Below are 23,062 nucleotides of genomic sequence, written 5' to 3' on the forward strand. Positions count from 1 at the left end.
ATTTGGCATACATGGCCAAATTCATATATAAATGACTTCTACAAAACAAAGCAATTCTATTTGATTTGCATAGGTTTTGTATCATGTTTGATTTCAGAGATACACGACTTCCGTTTAAGCACCTTTGGTTTTTAAATGTGGAGTGCCACAAATGCAGCTGTGCAGTATTGCTGACCCACAGATCCCAGGATTTCAAGGCTCACTTCAGCCTCCAGATGACAAAGGGATGGAAATCTGGGAAATATGCCTTCTCAGTTAAAACTTCTAAACTTGTTTCTTGCGTATAATATACCTGGGAACTCTAAAAATCCTGGCTGTGGGGCTACCTATCATCAGGCTGCTTATGAGCTTGACTTCTGTGCATTCCTGTGTCCAAAAGAATCTACGTGTATGTCTGTCATGCAGTGGCATACTCTGGGAACACAGCTTTCTAGGCAGGCAGAAATTCAATGGTTTTCTATTAGAGATTTATCAGAACTGAACCATTCCCAAAACTATTTCAAAATCAAAACATTCTAACAAGAATAGATTGTAGGGTTTTTTTCCCAAACAGTTCTAACAGGAGCAAACAAAGCAAATCTCATAACTTTGGAGAGGAGCTAATAGAGAAAGGACGTGTAGCTGTGGCATGACATCTAATTAGTTGCTGCAAAGTATGAGGAGAAATAGAGATACAGTAGCCACCAACTATATAATTACCTGGCCACCTATCTGGCACTGTTTATTAGAAACTGAACTGTTCAAAGCCAGTGTGTAAGAGAAAGTAGTTAGAAAAAACATATATACACACACCTATATGTATATATCTCTTTTCCCCTCTTTTGTAGCACTGTGTTGAACTTTCATCATTCAGCAAAGCGTAGGTGATCTAGTAGGCATGATGTTTATTGGATACGAATTTGGTACAATGCACAGTGATCCTAAAGCATTAAATATGTTCCTCCTTTAAACCTTTGATCTCTCTAAAGAGCTGGAACCATCTCTCCTATATACATAGCTTCACCCCCAGTCCTTCTGAAAGTGCTTATGTGCAGTAATTCAGGCAGTAATTCAGGAAGGGTCATGAAATGATAGGGATCAGTACTCCTTGGTAAGATAGGTCGCCTAGATGAGGAGTCTCTCCTAAAGAGGAGGTCTGCGGTTTTTGGTACCATTTTATAAAGTGTACATTGGAAAGAGATTTTGTCAGTACTGAGACATTTTTTGTCAGGGAGCAGTGGGCTTGAGGGTTTTACACTTTAAGCCAGGGGAAACAGAAGCACCGTCAATACAGAGCTGACGTTTATGGGTTACAGAGCTCCTCTGTGGTCCAAGGGAAGCTTTCTGTTATGTTTAGTTGCAAATGAGCATCCTACGCATTTTATATACCCTCTTCCTCTCCTGTGGGTAGGTGCATTCCTTATTTGTACCTTTCCCTCCTCAACGTTGTCAAGTGAGTGTCTGAAGGTAGAAAAGGTAGGCAGAATGGACAGCTTTTAGACAAGTTAACTAGATGGTCAGACTTCAGGTAAAAGAGATCTTTCCTAGGATCCATCTGAACTGATGGACAGGCTTTGGCACTTCAGAAATTCACAATGCCTTTTTGGGGCTCTCCCTCTGAATTGCCTCTTTCCATTGGCTGTAGAAGGAGCTGTGGTTCTCCACTTGTGTAGTGAATTTGCATGAATACTTTTTTTGGTGTACGCAGGAGATGCATGAAGATATTAATTTCTTACTCCAGTAAAAATGTTCATAAGATATTATTAGAAGGGACAGAAAACATAATTGTTATTGGAGATACTCTTCAAACAAAGTCTGAGAAGAAAATGTCTGTTACACAATAATTTGTGAGAAGTCTTTGAAAGAAAAAGGATGCATAATGAAAGTGGTTTCTTGTGCTGGTTAGCAATAGACTTGGAAGGCAGAAAACTCTGTGCCAGCATTTCTTACTGCGAAGGTCTGCTATGACCTGATAAAGAAATGTTCAGAAGAAAAGATAAGGATGTGCGCACTGAAAAAAAGCTGTTAATTAATGTTGTTGCAAGCATTATGCTGTCTTGTGGAATGGAGGTGTCTATCCAAATGCTTGTTACTCCTGTTTTTTGTTTTAGTGCCATTTGGTGCCATTTGGTGCCATTTGGTGCCATTTAGTGTTTTAGAGTCATTTAGTGCCATTATGCTGTCTTGTGGAATGGAGATATCTATCCAAATGCTTGTTACTCCTGGTTTTAGTGCCATTTGGCAATCTTATTCATATAGAGAGACTGTAAACAGTTGTGGGGTTTTATGTTAATATTTGATGAGACAGCAACTCGTCACTTCTGGAAGTCTAACTAGTACGTTTTTCATGTGTGGAGGTTCATGGCTGAGGAACATCCAGGAAAAGCCTACTAATAAAGAGTTGTAGTACAGTGCATGAGTCCATGGAAACACAAGTATTCCATGTTGTACTATTGTATACTTTGAAAGAAATAGTCTCAGCAGAGAAGGAGGGTGAGATTTTTGATAGCGGAATGATGGTTTGCCAAGCAAATTGCTTTTGCTTGACAAATTTGTTTCCTTTTTATTTGAATTATCAATAGTTAACTTGGCATCATCTGTGGTATACCCTTGGATGAAGTACATACCTGTGTCACACCACCTGGAACATTGATCAACAATTTTGAGATGCACATGGGAAGCAGCTATGGAAAGCATAATACTGTTTCTTTAAATGATCCTAAATAACTAGGTATGTGCCTAATCATTACACTTTACAGGCGGGCAATGTTTTTGCTTTGAATACTTATTTTTATGGTGGACTGAATATTTAGGAATATATTATGATCGGTGACCAGTGCAAAAGCAAATGGTTGTCTTTTGTGATCAACAGGCATTTCACTTCCGTATGTCCAGGCTTTTCCATCTGTGAGAGGATACATTTTCTGTTCTCACAAAGAGCTTTGAGATCTACACAAAGTCTCTCTGTAGGTGTGACATATGACAGTATCCTCGTCACAGCTAGAGTATTTTAGTAAATGCGCAGTTCAGAACTTGTTTTACGTACGAATAGAACTTGTCATCTAGCTGTTGGTTTTGTAATTCTTGTGCTCCCTGCACACATCACTTGGTAGTAAATAAATTCTTTTCAGGACATCCAAAGCTCCTGGAGTTACACAGCCTATGTGGCATCTAAGCCCTTGTCACAGCTGTTTTAGAAAACAGTCTGATTCAGCCAATAAGCAGCTCAGGAAGTGATAAGCGCAGTAGGGTTAGGCTTTCAAGGTCTGTTGCCTCAAGGCATAACGACCACAGCTTCTTTGCGGTAGGGACAGTGACCTGGGGCCTTTCCAGGTTTGTTTTCTGTCTGTTTTGCCCTTTGCCAGATACGAAAGGAGAAAATGAAGACGTGTAAGGCAATACCGATGTTCATTCTGTTGTTTGTAGGTGAGTAAGCATTTCTTTATATTTCTTTCCTTAGCTATTACTTTCTCTTCAATACTTGTAATTACTTTTTGAAGATATTCCTACGTATATTCTAAATGTTAATTCATATGACTTGATCTATAAATAGTTGTACAGTCATTAAAGGTGTTTTCTCTATGTGTTATTATATTGTACCACATGAATGCTTACTTTAGTTATACCTCTATCAGTAAGATACAACTCACTTAAAAAGCATACGATTATTTTGCCATACAAATATCTATAGCACCCCTAATAATAAAACTTCAAGAATAAGGCGGGTTGTTGTATTTTGAAGAAATCCCCTGCAGGTGCAGAAAGACACACATGCCAACAAAAGGTAAGACTTCTTGCAACGTTAGTCATCTTAGATTCATTAATGAATGATGAAAATAAATGTTAATATCAATAACAATCAATATTTGAACAATCAATAGTAGAACTAGAGAAATGACAACGCATGCAGCTCATCCCTTTGTTTTTTGTCAGCACTGCTAGTTACAGGTACAGTGGAAGTATCTCGGTGATGCTGCAAAGAAAGCAAAAAATTGAATTATTTCAAGCCATTTAACAATAAGCACCAGGTCTTCCTAATCATCCCTCAAAGTCTTTGTAAATTTACTGAGTAGAAGTGAGAAGGGGTGGTATCTCACTCTGCAAGTTTCACAAACTTCTTCCTAACTGCAATCATTTGCATTATTAGGACTAGCAGGACCCCAGCCCCTTGTATCATTTCTGTCTAATGAAAATGTTTATGTTTAATACTCAGAATTTGTGACTGAATGCGATAGAACAGAGACCCCTTACATCATTTGTGTCTAATATTAGACAATAATTATAGGATTTTATATTTAGCAGTTAGAATTTGTGACTGATTTTATTGGTTTCATAAATTTTCACTAGAACGTTGTTTCCTTGTCAAAAAGAAAAAATAGGTATAGGTTGGTGCGAATACATAAGGCACTTTCTTCTTTACACCTCTGTCCCACTAAAGGGAGAATGTCCTATAGAGGGAGAATTTAAGAAGGTTCTAAGAGGTAGAGAGGGTTGGCTGATGGACCTTCTTACCGTGAATGCACATGCGCTCTCAAGAGCACAAGCCTGGCTCAGAATTTAGCCATCCCTTTTCAAAGGAGTTCATGGAGATATGTATATCATCAGGCCCACTCTGTGGAGCTGTGCTCTGCTTGGCAGAGTCCTGTAAAAGCTTCACAATGACAAAGCAAGTTTTTCTCCTAACCACTGAGCAACTTAAACCCATTGCTAACAAGTGAGGCGTATTCTCGGAGAGAGAGGCAGTATCTGCCTGTAAGTACAGTTCTCTTTTATTGCAACACCACGCGTGCACCCGTTTGCTCCCTTCCAGAGAAGCTGTGGATGTTGTGCCTGGAGATGACGCTATAATTCTAGGCAATGCTTTATAGATAAAGAGATCTCAGGGGACACCAGAATTATGTAAGATGTTTGATGGTGTTAATTTTTTTTAACTTGTACATCCAAGAATCTCCAGTGGCACAGCTTTGTCCCCCTGTACTGTTCCAGAGCCAGTTTTTTCCCAGGTGGAACCTCCTGGAAATTCACTGGCTAAACTTGCTTCCATAGAAGAGGCTTTGTTTTGTTTTTCATGTCATAACTGAGACTGTGTAAGAAAGCATCCGCTTAATGCTCTGATAACTTAACAAAGGGTATAGTTTTCCTCTCTTCCTGTCATTCAGAAAAAGTTCAGGGAAAGTATCTTTCACCCCCTCCAAAGCTTCTTTTTCATTAATTTGCAGTTGAAGTTGAGGAGGAATGTGAAGGAAAGAGTGTTTTCATTTGTTAACTAAAGCAAGCTGATGAGTGTCATCATCTGTATTGATGTGATTGCTTCCCATTTGAGAAGCATATAGGGCAAGAGGAAAAGTGAGAACGAGAATGAGTATCAGTAAACATCCCAGGTGAATTTAGCTGCTGTATCCTATTGAGCCCCACCAAAGCAAATGAAAATGGTTTTGCTAATTTTCACAGAGTGCCCAAATCTAGTAAAGGCTATAGCTCTGCTACTATTCCTTTATGGATTTCAGTTTCTTACTCCAAAGCAAGGAAACAATATCTGAGAAGAATATCTACAAAAATATCTTTTTTAAGCTGAGTAAATGACAGTCTTGTTTTTTCAAAACTTTTTCTGAGAAATGTCTTAACAATTTCAACTGAAATATTCATACAGAAAAGTCAGATGGAGGGAAACATTCCAAACGTAAAACGGCAGGTAAGATTGTCCAAGTTATGAGCATTTCAAAGCAGGATTTTATAACAGAAATTATCAAACAACCTTAATAATAAATGGTATGACATACTCCAGCAATAACATGTTTCTTTTAATTTTAGGATATCTTTGTAACGATATGGGTGTCGCTGCGAACACCATAACAGCATCTAGTTTCTCACCTCCTTCCAAAGTCACGCAAGCTCCTGAATCAGAAACAACTCCACATGGGAGTGATTATGTTCCAGGTCTGTTTTTTAATTTGTTGCTTCCTCCAAATCCTGGGTCAGTTCTTCCCTCGGTGGGCACGCCCAAGTCTTGTGAATTCACTGTTCCATTTTTCCCTTGTTGTTTTCCACCCAGTGACTCTTTCTATCCAAAAGCCTTAAAAAAATTGCAAACACAAGCCAATTTAGCAGCACTATAACCCTGTGATTGATTTAAACAGGTTTCCCCTGTTTCTACAGAGGTGGAAGCTGAAGCACAAAGAATATTTCAGACATCTCAAATAACACAGCCTAAATAATTGTCTGTCAAGAAGCAGAAAATATGTCACTTAGTATAAAATGTCAGACACTTCTCATGATCAGTGGATAGCTTGGTATTCTGTGCTAAAGGAAGAAAATTGGTGGGGAAGATAACAGCAGAAAAAGGCCCCACAGACCTGCTAAGTGTCTTGATTCTTTCTGTGACGCCCCTCTGTGCAGGATCACCAGCGCCTGCCTCTCTGTCTCAAGTGATACCCTGCTCTTGCAGATCTTTCTAGAGGCTTTAGAAACTCCATCTTTGCTCTTGCGATCCAGCTATGAGCTGCACGAAACTTTATAGGTACAGGCCAGGGCTTCAGAACGCTAATGCTTTCTTAATTCCTACATTTGTGAGGCATTGTGTGGTGGTGGTCTCTGAAGCAGCTGGTAGGGCAATGTTGCTACCTGAAGAGTCAGGAATTTTACCTGCCCTCTTTCTTCCTTGTGTCTTCTCTGTGCTGCTTATGCCAAGACACTACTCAAGGCTCGGCGGTGAAGAAGGAAGAAAGGCAAAAGGAAGGAGGAAACTTTTGGCAGCAGCAGTCTTATCTGCTTGCTTCCTTTTTTGTTCAGCATGGCAGGATCTGAAGAAAACTGCTGTTCTGACTTGGACTTAGTTATGCTAATTATAAATATATGTAAATGCACAGCTCTCTAAATATATGAGAGCGCTCCTGCACACAAAGCCTTACCTGCCAAACAGACAAAGCACGTATGAAGGAGAGTAAACGGAAATCAGTGTACAAGTATGCTGAATGTAGGTACAGAGTAGTTAATAGCTGCCATCTATTATTTTGGCAGGAAATGATGAGTTAGTTTCCTTCTAACACCTGACTGTAAATTCAGGGCTTTGTAATCACCAAAAAAAAGGTAGGGAAGACAGCTTTAGCTTCAGTACACGTAGTTGTACAGTTTTCTCATGTTTCTAATTTTCATTCTTTTCCTTTTAACAGAAAAACAAGTATTGCCTGCATTGGGTAGGTTGACAACTTCAATATATATACTTCTGCTTAAGTAATGTTTTTCTTTACCTAAGTTTTGAACTTTGAGCTTCTTTTATTGCAATTGGTTATACAAAACAAAAGCTATGTATGGACTTGACTACATTAGCCAGAAAACCCCTGTTTTTATAAAAGAGCATTAAAGGCACTCCTTAATTGCAAATCATGGTATTTCTCTGGTGATATGAGTAATAAGACTCTCTCTCTACTAGACTAAACCATAGTGATTTACTTTCTTATTACCATAATTAGTATTTGGGGTTTTTTCTTCCAGTAAAATCTGTAGCACCAATAATATTGTGAGCAGCGGTAACTGTTGGTATATTAAGATTGGAGATGAATATAGCACATACTTTGCACTGCCAAAAAATCATTGACTGTAATGAGCTGTAATATGCTTGGTTCATTTCTGTACAAATCCAGACTTGAATGACATTTTTGTTTGTAGGAAAAATAAAGACCTAGATTTTAGTGTCACATATAATCATTTTATGCTGCATAATTATCCACCACAAACGTAGGTATCCATTTTTTCCTTTTCTTAATGGCTTAGAGTCATGGGTACCATTCTTTTTGCTCTTCTAGTGGCAGGAATCATCATTTCCGTTCTGATCCTTTTAATTATTGTAATTGCTGGTGTTTGGTATGCAACGAAAAAATCAAGGGTAAGTATAAGTTTTTACCTTTGGACATTTGTTTATGTATGTATGTTTATCTGTATATATTACAGAATTTAAAGTGTCAGCTTCCCAATCTTTTCACTCAGATTTCTGGTGTTCGTTTGCACTGTAGTTGCTTTTCCACTGGGATTTTTTTGCTACTGGATGGCATTCTTAAAACTAGTCATCTTGTAATCAAGGTTTAATTTACCTCAGCTGACCTCCCTTCCTGGGTAGTACCTTCTCACATTTTAGTAGGAATGGTTCCTGGTTTGTAGTTTTATTCTCCCTTTAATGATAGTTTTTGTCATTAAAGGTCCTGCATCAGAGATGACAATTGAATAGTTCAAGTGAGTTTTATCTGTCTGAGTTACTTTGGATGCTATAATTATTTTGCAACCACAGTCTTATCTGTGATAAGTTAGCATTGCTAAAAAATAAAATATTAGGTAACCTATCTAATAAAAAGAATAAATGCAGTAACACTTACTATATATTCAGGTATGCAAAAATAGTCTACTGTATTAATGAAACAAGTTAATATAAGGAAAAATATCAGCAGAACTAATACTAATTATATTGCCATTATTGATTTTGTATTTGTTTATGCATACTGCAGTGATAATAACATATTTGTATTTCTTACACAGGAAAGTTTGGCTGAAATTAGTTCTGTCCCCTCTGGTGAACCTGGACCGTCCTCAAAGAGAATTTCAACACATGAGAACCAATGTGAGTGGCCTTTTGAAAAAGCATTACAATGACAGTGGGAGAGCTGTTGCATGACCCTTTGGTCCGTGCACCTGTATGGCAGAACCGCACACACCATGGGACTTTGAGTCAGTAATTTTCCCTTTTTTCAATGAGCGTTTCAAATCACTCCAAAATAATTTGGAATGTCAGTTAACAAGAAAATCCTGTTACCAAAAGAATCTCAGTCAATGCTATTAAGTAAAGTGTTAAAACCAGGGAGGTTCTTAAATGCCACCTGACGTGGCATACGTTGCCTGTAGCGTAACAAGAGAAAGGTCAAACTGCTGCAGAGCCTCAAGCCTTATAATCTCTTTCCTCATCAATACCGTAACTAAATCCAGTTCTGAGAACTGTGTGATACTAGGGGCTCTGGGAAATGTAATCATTGGTATTTATGGCCTTTGCTGTGTATTGATCTATGAGGTGTATTTCCATCCTACTCTTATTTCAGTAATATTTTTCATGTTTTTTTTTTCTTATGTCCTTTTCAGGAGCAAAGAAGAAAGGAAAGTCCTCTCAACTGTAGCTATTTAAACAGCACTCTCAAAAGAGCTATATCTTCACAAAAGTTAAATTCTTGACATTAAAGAGATCCTAGTTACAGAAAATGGCACACTTAGGCTATGTCTGTTCTAATAAATTAAACCTGTGCAGGAACATTGCTCCTGTTGGAGACTAGCTGGAATAGCCCTTGTTTATGCTTGTATACGTATGAACTACCTATTGGAAATGGCTCCTGGAAGGCTCTGGCTTCCAAAATTTGGCTCGGGCCAAAACTAGCTTACCAGCATAAACAGTACTATTCCAGTGCCTTGGAGTTTCCTAGGCATTGTTTAATTTACTAGTCTAGATATACAGTGTTATTATTTAAAGCTATTTTTAAATGGCATATTTGATGTATCTACTCAGTCATTTATTGACAATTATTAGCAGTGATTAATCAAAGCTGGCCACTGCAAACTTTCATTTACTCACTGTGCTCTGTTTTTCTGCTGCATTATAGCTCTCTAAAAAGCCAGTTGCTTGAATATAAGGCTTGTTGCTAAAAGCTTATTATGGTGCCCTAGACCGGAGCGTGAATTTACAGAGTTGAGCTGTGTGGCACCCCCTCACTAGGTAGACGCTCTCACAGAATAGAGTAACAAATTGTCTCACACCCTGACCTTAGGCCAAAGCTTTCACGTCCTCGCTGGGTGAATACAGAAATCACTAGTGCAATGTAAATTCATATCCTGATGTATGGCTCTGCGAGGCCGTGTAAATTAATCTGTGTGAAACCCCATGTTGTGACAAGGCTGCCACTAGTATAATAGTCTGAACAAAGACATGCAATTCAGTTTTCAGCACATCATCCATTTGGTAAGAGAGGAAATAAGGAAATTTCAGGAAAAACTATTTTTATAGAATGCAAAAAATAAGTTAATGCATTGATTAAAATTATGTCCATTAAAATCAGCAGCTGTGTGGCTAAAAGGTTAACTCCTCAGTTGGTATAAACTGACAGACCTTCCTTCCTCTAGTTCTAGCCCTTGATGATGAGGATGATAATAATCAAGAGTCAGTTAAGGCTGAAAACCTGAATTTTATTGGATGATACCATCATTATTCCACTGCTTCTTCTCCTAATTGAGTAGCACTTACTAACTGGTGTCAGGTGCTCTCAGCAGCAAGTGGCTGCTGTGGAGCTCTGCTTGAGCAGGAGCCAGGGGATCTGGGGCAGAAGGGGCCAGAAGACACACACCCAAAGGGCTGCCCTCCAGTAACGTGGTAGAGGAAAGAGGACCAGAGAGGTAAGGGAATTGTCTGAGATGGCTCTACCAAAACATTCCTGGGTGAGCTTTGGCAAGTGACCTTTATTTCTGAGACTGAGCTCCTGGTCTATAGGACAAAACCAGTAGTATGTCCCTACCTCATATTTATCTGTGAAGATGAATACATTTAAGAGCATGGCGTGTGTAAGTCCCACAGTAAAGAAGCTATCCTGTGAGCTGTAAATTTGCAAGAAATCACGGGTTCTGCTTGTCTGTAAATCTTCTCAAGCCAGCATTATTTTTCCCAGTAACAGTAGAGAAGAATGCTATGTCAGCTTTCAATTTCAGGTACTGATTGACATTTTCTACAAATAAAAGCAGTTTCTTGCCAGGGTGTGCAGTTACATTATGAAAGCCAAAGTGGTATTTTCAGTTGACTTCAGCAAAACAAAATGCAAAGGAATATTTGAAAGTTCACCACTTTTTCCATCTGCTTAACAGAGAAAGAGATCTTTTTCATTTCTGTGTGTTTATTCTGATTTTAAGAATGAGGTAATTATATAATTATATCTGCAGCAATATTATTTGGGGTGGGAGACTTGTCCTATAGCTGCTTCCTATGTCTTTTTTTTAATGTGCATCTTCTGTTTTCCTATGATTAAATAGAAGTTCAGTAAGTGCTTAAGTGCTTTTCTAGATTCTAGATCAAGAGTGCCCTGGGCAACAAACAGTGTTAGTTGAATGCAGAGGAAGTAAGAATAATAAACATTTGATCACTTGCTGGGAATAATTCATATAAACCATGTTTACAGTAGTTTTTAATTGATGTTTGCAAGCCTCTATGTGAATGATTCTGCTTTTGGAAATGTTTTCAGAGTGGTTGTATTTTATCTAAACTTTTCTAGAATTTGTGTACTAGAAATAATATTTACTATTTGTTATTTGGTGTTCACGTTTTGTTATTGCACTGTTTAAAATGTTTGTGATTGCTGAAGTAATCAAAAACATTTCCTCTAGCTTGGGTGACCAGTCCCACAAGAGTGGATGCTGACTACTTAGCAGTTAAACTACCTGTGAACTTGGAATTATTTGTGTCAATGAAGTCTGTGCAACATATGGCCTGACACATGCACTCACAAAGCGGTTTGTTTGGCTCATTGCACTGCAGTTTCATTGTGTGCTGATCAGCAGAGAGACTGACAGGCATTACGTACCGATGGGATAGATGGCAGTAGCAGCTTGCTGGGAAACAGCGGGGAGATGGTATTGAAAAAGCAGGTTTTAGACAGTAAGGCAACAGAAAACTTAAAAGAACTGTGTTCTGTGGCTCTGATTTGGAAACGAGGCATGCATGACAGAAAAGTTAGAGGGGATTGGCATGAGATGGGGGAGATGAAGTGTTTATTAAAATGGAAGGGGAGAAGTGTGTGGAAATCAGGAAAGCCCTGATTTGCAGAAGCTGGGGGCGTGGAAGTCAGACCAGCAGTACATGCTACCTGTGGTATGATGGCCTTTATATTCATTTGAACGGTAAGCCCATTTTAAGTTAGTTTATTCATACTTTCTTTTCCAGTATAGGAAAGATGAGAAGAAATTGCCTTAATTTGCAGGAAGTAGGTTTTAGATCAGAGAGCAGAGAAACCTTTTTGAGTATGAGATGGGAAAAGCAAACTACCCAAACTGGTGTTGGAACATTGCTCAGTGGAGATTACTTTTTAAAACAGATTACACAAAATACCCCTATTCCCAGCACAATGTGAAGAAGGTTGTATTAAGTAGTCTCTGCAGGTCCCTTCAGGCTCTGAATTTCCAGCTTCTAACAAATACCACAGTTAGCTAGCTGTGTTTGTACAATAGCTAGCTCCATTTGTGAATAACTTGCAAGAAGTGGAAATGCTGAGAGCCCACTGAGCCCAGTACCCTGCAGCCAGCAACACTAGTAACAGGTGCCTTAGGAAAAAGATGAGTGTAGGGCAGATGTCATCTTCCTCCCTTTGCATTCAAACCTTTTCAAATTTACTGCCTTTTCAGCAGTGCGGACTTGACCTGTACAACATGCTGAAGACATGAGTTCGATAGCTCAAGATCTCTTTTCTCTCTCTTTTTTTTTTTTTAATCTGCTGTCTAATAGGCTTATTCATTGTCCTCTTCATATTTGTACTATGAACAAAACCAGTGGACAGTTAACTCTTTCCCTTTTCCATGTCATTCATGATATTATAGACTTCTAGCATAATTGCTTTGTCCCCCAAAGTAACAGTGTTGCTTATACTACATTGATTTGAAGTTTAGCACTTTAAAAATGTGAAAGCACATCTGCTTTTAATAACTAGAGGCTGAAAATTGCAAGCTTACTGAGGTAATAATTGCAATTTTTACAGTTTCTACAAAACATTTGAAAGTTAGCGTCTGCACTTCCGGTGTGGAACATGAGTTAGAAGCAAAACGTATGCTTCTTCAGGTCGAGTATGTTTTGCTAAAGAATGTTGACAGTATTTTATATAGTCACTTGTATTAGTTATATATCATCCCTGGTTTTATACACATTAGCAATCTTGGTCAAACCAAAAGACTTACTTTCACTTTACATAAAGATAAACACACATTGAAGGATTCACCCACAAGTTGCATTAACCTCTGTCTCCTAAACAGAGAAAAACATTTTCAATATGATTACAGTTGAAAGCCTGGCAGTAAAAACTTGGGCATTTTTAACCCTTAAACCCTTTCTTATGCAAAGTCATCCTTCAGGCCTTTAAAATTTTATTTGTATCCACTTGTGTTTTCTGTTCCTCTTCCACTTGTACATGCTAGAAGCAGGCTGAGCAGCAGCTAGCATGTTTTCCTGTCTAACCTATAGAGGTCTAACCTATGAATGAAACCAGACAGAATATTGTAGGTGGTAAATATGATATAGGGTGAGAAAGGACTGAAGGGCCTAGGGTGTTATTAATAACATGTGTGTCTGTCTGTATTTAGACAGACAGTAGGTGTGATCACCACTGCCAGGTCATTTCACACCATCTCAAACAAGGCTGTGAAAGCACCTTGCAGTGAATTGTCAAGAATCAGTAGGGCTGCTTCTGTTCTTCAGCAGTCCTTGCCAAGAAGCAAAGCATTAAATAGACACACACACAAACACATGAAAGAACCTTCTGTCTCATAAACATTGCTGCTAGCGAGCTGTGAACCAGGCTGGAAGTAACCACGTTGGAGGCAAACTGGAAGCTTTTTGTTGATAGCACTTGTTCTTTTGATAGGAAGACATGGGTCCATTGACAGAGAATTTCAAACCAGTTGTTCTCAAAGCACTAAGTTTTGCTCTCAGACATCACTTTATAATCATATTTTAATACTAGTCAAATAATTTACTGTGGCTTTCTGTTCCCTACTATTTGTGCTCGAGTACAGTAGAGAGAAGTGCTGGAGTAAGACATCTGTGCTGTCTGATTTGGGGACTCCAGTCTGCATACAAGAGCAGGAAGGGGCGTATTCTCATGTATGCCATTGATAAGGTTTGTGTGAGATCCCCCTGTAGAGATATGTTCTCCTGTGCCCCTCCCTTGCCTCCGTTAACCTGTGAACACCCTCTTTTTCACTTTATGCTGGACATAACTTTTTTTTTGCATACAGAGGGTGTTTTGAACAAGAAGCAGCAGAGGTGCTTTTGCCAGGTTTGTGCCATCAAAAGTACACCAGACAAGGAGAATTTTTCCTGAAATCCGTAGCCGGTGAGGGATCATTTTGCGTAGCTGTAGTGTAGCCTTAACAAGTGGAATGCCTGGGCTAATTTTAGTGGAACTGCTTTGTATGTATTTAAGGTATACCTGGCAGCAGTTTTGTACCTCAATTTAAACAAAAAGGAAAAAGAAATTTCTGGAGGACCCTTTACTTAAAATGTTCAGCAGGCTGACTATTATATTTCGTAGCTACCTCCAGCAGGAATTCTGAAAGTTTAATAGTACAGACTGGGTAGATAAACACAGAGATGTATAAGTAATGTAGAAAAATTTCTGTGTTTCACATACTCTGGTTGACATACTCTAGTCATTGAGTATATGTATGCTGTCAAGAATTTACTGAGGAGGTAGCCTCCTGTCCAGTTGTCAGAATTCTGAGTTGAACTGTGGGACATGGATTTTGACTAACTTAATGAAGTCTGTTCCACAACAAACATCACCAGGGATGACACTGTACCTCTATAATTGCTCTCTGGGCAAAAAAATAGATTATTTCAGATGTCTACAAAAATGAGAGATGAGGTGTGGAATGCTACTTGCTGTGTGAAACTGCAGACGATGCCAGTAAAGGTGCACAGATATATCAGCCCTAGAGGCTGTGCTCTGATCAAAGTCTGGAAAATCCTGGGTTCTGAGAAAGATCATTGGGGAAAATACGGTGAGTGCCTGAAAAAGGCTCTGTCCCAGCAAGGCACTGTGTGTATATTAGGAATGCTTTGATGTTTTCTCTTATTGCTGTTGCAGAGTCATTAGGGGCAACGGAACTTGCTGCTTATTCAGTAAAAGATTCCCCAGTCACATGCACTGTTAGGGTCAGGAAGTTTTGTATGCATAAACATGTGCACATAGAATCACAGAATAGTTGAGGTTGGAAGGGACTTCTGGAGGCTGAACTTGTGCAAACATTTTATGGCTTTCTTTATGAAAGACAACATCAGTAAAAAGTTAACTCTATGAAAAAAACCGAAGTCCAGCTCCCTCTCTTCTGTACAGAATATAGAATAATCACTGCTGTTCACCGTGACTAAAAATATGCAGAGGAATCAAATCTGTTTAGTCAGTGAGTGACTGTAACAGGCTTTCAGATACATAGCTACTACTAACAGAGCATTCTAGGATAGCAGTAAACTACAGTAATCTAGTGTTAACAAACAGTAAATAGTGGTAGATACAGTGTTTTAAGTGTGAATTGTGAAGTGTAAACTAGCCATTGTTTTCTAGGAAAAAATATATTTTGACATTGTTTCTTCCCTCATTTGTAATAGTTGGCAAAAACCTAATCTTTGCACAAAAACCGCTTCTTCGTCTAGAACAGGTTTTGTAATGTTCTGCAATACCAGCATCTGACATGGACTGGTGTTAAGCAACTATGTGTCCTTTCTAGAAGTCAGCCATACTGCTTTGTGCTTCTCGGGGGGTCAAGCCCAGAGCATTCAGGAGGTTTCGGGAGAAGTATTGCCGATGACTTCTAAAACAAATTAATTTTCACTGTAACTGTGGGCCAAACTGTGCAAGATTTTCTCGCATCAGTAATCCACTGGAGTCATCAAGACCATTCATGTGAGCAATTTACTGAGCTTCATTTCTCTTGCTCTGTGCTATAGGTATTGTGCTGCTATTTTCTTCTCCCATACAACTTCTTTACAACTAAAACCCTAGTTTAGATCTCATTTATGTTAACAAAGGAATTCCTTTTAAAGTTTCATCCAGTTAGGCATATTCTTTTAAGGAATATAATTTCACAGTTGCATGTTATTCTGAGCTTGCAAAGTGCCTTCTGACAGTAAAAAGTTGATCTCGGATTCTCACTTAGAACAAGTGAGCGTAGATCCAGTGCCTGCAATTTATATCAAATGAAAAGCGCTGTCTGATAATAGAAGAGAAAAAATAATCTACCATTCTTCAGTACAGATTTGCAATTTCAGCAGCAGATGGCTCAGATACAGCAGGGTCGGGGTATATGAATAGCGACATTGTATTCATCCATCAGGCTCTTTACACCTAGGCAGTCTGTCTGTGCCCTGTTATAGGCACCCTATTGTAACCCAAGAATACATTTTGATCAAGATGTATAATCTTGGCATTAAATAAGTACATTTTAAAATGGGATTATTGTGGGGATGATTAACATGGCATCCCAAATTCTGATCCTACTGTGATTAGAAGAATGAATTCATCACCACTGCATTTTTGAATCTTAGCACCTTGAGACATTCTAGTGAGTCAGAAGGCTGGATTTGCTTTCTTATCTGCATATTGAATTTCTAGACCAATGATAGGCCTTGATGGTAGAAAAATAGTCTGTAATCATCGGAAAGATTCTCATTAAAATAATGACATTGCAAAAAGCTTTAAAAGCAAAAAAGGAAGTATCAACTTCTTTGAAGTGTATAGATTCAGTACTAGACAGAGGAGGTTGTGGCTAGCTTTAATTTAGTAACTGAAATGGAAACAGGGAACACATACAACTGGAATTAGGGCATAGCATGTTTAAGGTTTTCAAAGAAGATTAAAAATATATTCTGTTCAGGATTTACATTTGTTATACAATCAGGAAAGATGTAGAGCTGGGGGGGAAAAAGCTACCTTTTAAAAGATGCCTACCTGGTATTTTTAGATCTTATTAAACCCTTTAAATTTCTATTCAAAACATATTTGTAATACTTTTGTTTAAGAAGCTGAATCAGTTTCTGGGATTTGTAGTGACTGAAATTTCCAAGTGTTTGCTTTCAGACATGCATTTGCAGGAACACCCAGTACAGATGAAAAGCAACTAACAAATTAGGAATACAGAGAAAGACTGAGGGGTGGGTTGCCATGCCAGAAAGTAGAAGGTGGCCACCAGCTGCAGTAAGTGGAGCCAGGACTATCTGTTCCCCCTTACAAATTTACCTCAGTAGCCTTGGTGTACTGGAAGAGAACATGGGATATATATCAGAAAACAGCTTTGAGGGGTGAGAACAGAATCTAAAATAAAGATTTACATATGCACATACACACAGACACTCATAATTGAAAAACGCAAAGCTCAGAGGGGCACTGACTGGAGAGGACTACGATAGGAAAGCAAGTCAGGAGAGACTTAAAAAGACAGGGAGGGGATCTCAAGTGGCTGTGCTGCAGAAAATGCCTATTTGGCTCTCACCTAAGATATGAGCCACCTTTGATGGCTCATATGAAAGTAAAGCTCACAAATTTGTGAGCACACCAAGAAGAAAATATTAGCTGGTGAGGATAATGGGGAAGAGAAAGCAATTTCAACAGCAGCTTAGTAGTGACAGGACAAAGTAGCTGTGATTAAATGGTATGAATGATAAGTGTTTAAGCCACATTGTTCAGCAAAGAGAACTACTGAGGTGGTTCCTGTTACCTAGTTTGGCGTCGATGTCCTTGATCTGTGTACCTCTTACAACTATCAAAAAGGAATCTGGCCATTCAAGCAGCCAGCTTCACAACAAATTGTTTGTTCTGCTGTTTTACTGTTTAAGGTTGGACAAACCAACTACCCTTATTTTATTTTGCGGAATTCTAACATATATGTGGAAGCATCTGTATGTTTCACAGAATCACAGAATGGTTGAGGCTGGAAGGGAGCTCTGGAGGGCATCTGGTCGAACCCCCCTGCTCAGGCAGGGTCACTTACAGCCAGTTGCCCAGGACCATGTCCAGACAGGTTTTGAATATCTCCAAGGATGAAGATCCAACAGCCTCTCTGGGCAGCCTGTGCCAGGGCTCGGTCATTTCCGTTTCTCTGTGTTCCATTTAAACAGAACTGTATTTGTTGTTGTGGCGTTTGGTTTGGGGTTTTTTGGGGAGGGAACAGAGAAAACCCAAACGTGGTTTCATATTTACTTTTTTCAAGCTGCTGTCCTACTTTTCACTTGGTTGTTGTGGTGTTGCTAAAATAGATACTATTATGCTAAATTATGTATTTACACCACCATTTACAAAATTCTCACCATTGTAATTTATATATAATTAACATGGATGTCTAAGTCAGAATTCTAGGGTTTATAAGGGCTTGCCTGCTCCTAGGTTTAAATAATTTCTTACGGGGCTTCCTCTTAGGGAGAGAGAATGCCTTAATCAGTGGTCAGTTCAGCCCCTGATTTAAAAAGTTATTTTAATGTTGCCTCACTCACTGTTGCAGTTTATAAGGGTCTTGGGTAGAAATATGTCATTTTTGAAAGCCATTTAGACATTTAAGACGTGAAATCAAAATTGATTTGTGTGCTGATGAGATTTAGCAATCTAAATTTGTCAGATCCCCAGAAATGCACAAATTGTTTCTCCCTGGAAATCCAAAATGGTTTCTTTCCAATAAGCTCCTGATGAGCTTGTGCTGGTGGAGCCGAGTTCTACCCATTTTATGCTAACCAAGCAAAAGAGAAATGTGACTCCTTGGTCACAGGCTACTTGGTTATTTATCAGGAAACTTAAACTGATTCTAGAAATGTTCACAGGTGTTTCAGTATTTTTGGAAATCTGGATCTCAGTTCTCATTCACACACTTTACTAACAACCATTTTGGATAGTACCAGTAAGGGGCGTGTTTTTTTCCCTATACACATGTATTTGCTGGGAAGCCAACTGAGAAAATGAAGCAGGTTTGCATGTGCTAATTATAAATACGATTGGCAACACAATTGGACTGTGTGCTAGTGGGGAAAATAGTTGAAAATATAGCTTCAGGTGGAAATTATCCAGAACATTGATAGATGATTTGGCACCTTTTTATGATCTACTGGTTCAGCTCCTCAGCCAAGTTAGAGCTTTTAGTTTGTTGCTGTACCAATGCCAGCTAATGCCGCCAGTTTCGCACTGATAACGAATTCATGGCAAAACTGCAACTTGTGTGCCATTCTGAACTGTCTGCTCTCCTCTTGTGAGCAGAGTTGTGAAATGCACAAAAATCCTGTCTTGAGAGTGCAGCTCTCGTCTACCTGAATAATCTGCTTGCCCATACAAACATAACAAACAGCCATAGAACAGTAATGGAAAGATATCTGGAATCCAAAATAAAGGTAGTTGCTTTAATTTTTGCCAGTCATGGAAGTGTTTGCGGGGGTTAGCAGCAAAGCCCTTCACTTTCACACGCGTAGATCAGAGAAATGCAGTGTGTTTGAGAGGTTATGGCAGGCACAGTTGTCCGTATCTCATAAACAACTTAAATTGGCAATTCAGGATATGACTGTGCAAAACTAACAGCTGGGGTTTAGAGGAGAAAACAACTACTGCAAGCAAGGAAGAAGCAGCTGTACTTTCCATCTTCCTGGCTCCAGAGTCTTAAAGCTTTCTTTCATGCACTGTTATTTCATGGGCAATGAAGGGCGTTCACAGAGAATGCAAGAAGTGAGATGTAAGCCTGAATGGGGCCTAGCAGAAAGGTCTTGGAAGAAAGTAATGAACTCTATGACAATATTGTAATCCCTGTCTCTGCTCTTCTCCAGAATGTTTGTGTTGGATTCAGGTACTCTGACAACTGAACAAATAGATGTCTGAGCCCAACCTACATGGACTTCATTAATGTTACAATTAATGAGTTCTGTTTATTGCTCTGTTCTGGTCAAAATCCAGTCAATTAAGAAAAAAATTACATCAGTTAATCCATGTTCATCAAGGAGTATGCTTTATATCTTCGCCTACTAAGGCACTTCATTCTCTGCCCTTTACATTGGTGCAAGCGGGAGAAAAACACCGGGACCTTTTTCCCACTGTTTTTTTACCTAAGCTTAAGAAATGAGGCAACATCCTTTCCTCTGCCCTGGGGGATGCATTGCACATGGGTGCGAGATTGTGTGCTGTATGACTGAGGTGCTATGGATCAGTCCTAGCTCCTCATAAGGCAACGTCTGATGGCAGGATCTGTCTTTATGAGACCATATCTGCTTTTCACAGAATCTTCAGTTTCCTGTCTGTAAGACATATTAGGTATGTTTTAATGACAACTCCAGACTAGTGGAGGCTGGCGCTAAGTATTTTGCAGCTATGTAGATTATGCCAAATTCAAAAAAACCACAAGAGTGAAGCTGAATGTCAGGTTAGAGGTAGATGTGGTTGGGCCAAGTATTAACTGAAGAAAGTGGATATAGCAGCAGGCCTTTGAATACTAGGGTTAGCTTGGCTTTTACCACAAAAAAATTTCATTTGGACTCACAGCTAAAAATGTCACTGCTGTGTGTACTCACTTCAGCTCAGAATGAGCTGTCAGTGGAAAATACGATCTTCCAAAAATCCCTTGTGCTTTTTCACCACACAGAATCCTGGAACCCTCAGAGGTGGTGTGGAGACACAGAACAATGCAATTTTTATGTAGTCACACAACGTGCATGACCAAAATGCTTTCTGCATATAAATAATACAGATACAGATGCCCCCCTTTGCTAAGATGTAAGAAATCAAAAAGTGCAGTTCTGAAATGCTATGGCAAAAAGCTGTGTTTTCAATTTGAAGTGAGAGCTGGGAGCATGTGAAAAATAAATGAAATGGAGAGATTAAGCAAGACTATGGGATAAATATCCTGGTTCAGATGTAAAGGCTCTAGTGACAATGATGTCAGATGCCTGGGGGGCAAGAATGAAGCAAGGACAGAGATCAGGGTTAGAAACAGTTTACATAAATGGAAGAAAAAGGTCTAAGAAGTCCAGAAGAGTATAAAGGATGAAATAGCAAAAAGAGTATAAAAAGACCAGTGACGAGAAGAACAGATGGGGAATTTTGAGATTTGAAGGCTGAAAGCAGCCAAGATAGTAAGCAACCAACAATGATGAAGTCTGAGAAGTAGAGGTCTCTGAAGTGAGGGAAGACAATTGGAGGTGGAGGCTCAGAAGGCTGAAGGCATAAGATAGAAGAAAGTGGAAATGAAATGCTGAGATTTAGAGAGGGAAATCAAGCAACTCAACATTTATCCTTGGAAAACTAAAAATGAGTGCAAACCAAAATCACGAGTATTGATTCGAAGTGTCCAAATGTTAGAAAGGACCAGTGTGTTTCAGAATAAGAGCTTGTGGGTGACCCGAGTACTGGAAGCAAGGACCGTCTTTATAATGGGAAAAACAAAACTGTAGTTTGAAGTAATCCTGAACTCAGGGTGTTTTGGCCCAAGTATTGATGATGTAAGCATTCTCCTTTTTTAAAAAAACAAAATATTTTGTATCTTCAGCAGCTTTGCAAACACAGCTGTTGGGCACAGGCTTCAATTATATTTAAGTCATTATATTGGTACCAGCTTGCTGGTTAGAGGATACCTACCTTTTTTTTTTCCCCCAAGGCCGTTTAGTTAACAGAAAAATCCAAACGAACTGGTATTTTCAGTTCAGATTGAAATAAACTCAATAAAAGTGTTTCCTTTCCAATGTTTCTTCACAAGATGGAATAGAAAATCATTCAGTCTCTGAATGTTACATAATGGGTGAATAAGAAAATAGGAGTTTTGTCTGAAGGACTGGATATTTCTAAATATGAGTCTGATTTTTTTTCCTAATGGTAGAAGCCCCCTCTATGGTGATTTCTACACAACAGCCCTGCTGTCTGTTTGTGTGGACACACATATGGACTTCAACAACCAAATGCAATGCAAGTTAATGATGCACACTATATCCCTAAGTGAAAGGTTAGTAATAATCTTCCTTTTCTTCTCTTCCGGAGAATTCTTGCTAAACCTTCATAATTGGGGTTTTGGTGGGGGAGGGGTTTTTTGTTGTTGTTGTTTGTGGGGTTTTTTTGTCAGGAGCCAGTTTCTGCTTCATCATTCATTTCTATGTTAACCTGACTTAAATCCCTTCTAACAAAAAAGGTTAAACTCTAGAACGGGCTCAAATTTTTGGAAGCTCTGTCCTGAACAATTCCAATATGCATGGTGCTCGTGCAGATTACTTCCTTTGCTTCATAAAATGACTGATAAAGTTCTCTAAAACGACAAAATTCTCTTTTAATAGAAATTTGTATTTCACCTGCTGGAAATTCCATAACAGAAGCATCGAAAGAAAAATGTGCTTGCATACTATGACTACGGCACATGCACATTTTCATCAGCAACTGAAGTACCATGGTCTCTTCAGATGATAGCTAGGAAGATGAGCATATGTCTTCACAAAACCAAAGTAAAACTGATGGACAGCTAGAAATTTCAGGGAAATCTAATTTTATACTCCAGTGTGTGAAATACAATTATTTATGGGGCGGGGGGTGGTGGTGGTGCGTATTACATCAAGGTGACATGCTACTAAGAGGAAGAATTTAGATGACAGCTTCTCCAGAAAAACCTGACTAGGCGTTCGGGCAAAACACTGGAGGTTTTTTTATAGTAATTCTTCCAATCAGCCTGCTGTGGACTTCACTGAAAATTTCCAGAGGCATTCAGTGATTAAGAAGTATATATTCTTGCTTGCAATGGAATACAAAAACCATCCTTTTAAAAAATAAATAAATATCCAAATTATCGCTTGTTTTTTCACAGAAAATAGCCTTTCTCTTGCCCCTTGTCGCAGTTTAACGCCAGCCAGCAACTAAGCACCACACAGCTGCTCGTGCACCCTGCCCCTCTGTGGGATGAGGGAGAGAATCTGAAGAGCAAAAGTAAGAAAACTCATGGGTTGAGATAAGAATAGTTTATATTTTATTTTAATTATTAATAGTAATATAATAATAAATTGTAATGAAAAGGAAAACAACGAGAGAGAGAGAGGAACAAAACCCAGGAAAAAACAAGTGATGCAACTGCTCACCACCTGCCAACTGACGCCCAGCCCATCCCTGAGCAGCGACCACTGCCCCCCCAGCCAACTCCCCCCAGTTTCTATACTGAGCATGACACCATATGGTATGGAATAGCCCTTGGGCCAGTTTGGGTCAGCTGTCCTGGCTATGCTCCCTCCCAGCTTCTTGTGCACCTCATTGCTGGCAGACTATGGAAAGCTGAAAAGTCCTTGACTTAGTATAAACACTGCTTAGCAACAACTTAA

At 39.0% G+C, this 23,062-nt stretch overlaps 1 long non-coding RNA gene across 2 annotated transcripts; it reads left to right on the forward strand.

The window, feature by feature from the left end:
* Positions 1-7,772: 7,772 nt before the first annotated feature.
* LOC142409441 (uncharacterized) lies at positions 7,773-22,858 on the forward strand. 2 transcript variants are annotated; one of them, XR_012775633.1, is made up of 4 exons: positions 7,773-7,861; positions 8,506-8,587; positions 9,100-21,711; positions 22,406-22,858. It is a non-coding gene; the product is annotated as an uncharacterized LOC142409441 (long non-coding RNA). The 2 variants fall into 2 exon arrangements; XR_012775634.1 differs by having other exon boundaries at positions 9,100-14,757; positions 21,589-22,622.
* The last annotated feature ends 204 nt before the right edge of the window (positions 22,859-23,062 follow it).

This window comes from Mycteria americana, chromosome 4 (genome assembly GCF_035582795.1).
Source record: "Mycteria americana isolate JAX WOST 10 ecotype Jacksonville Zoo and Gardens chromosome 4, USCA_MyAme_1.0, whole genome shotgun sequence".
NCBI lineage: Eukaryota > Metazoa > Chordata > Aves > Ciconiiformes > Ciconiidae > Mycteria > Mycteria americana.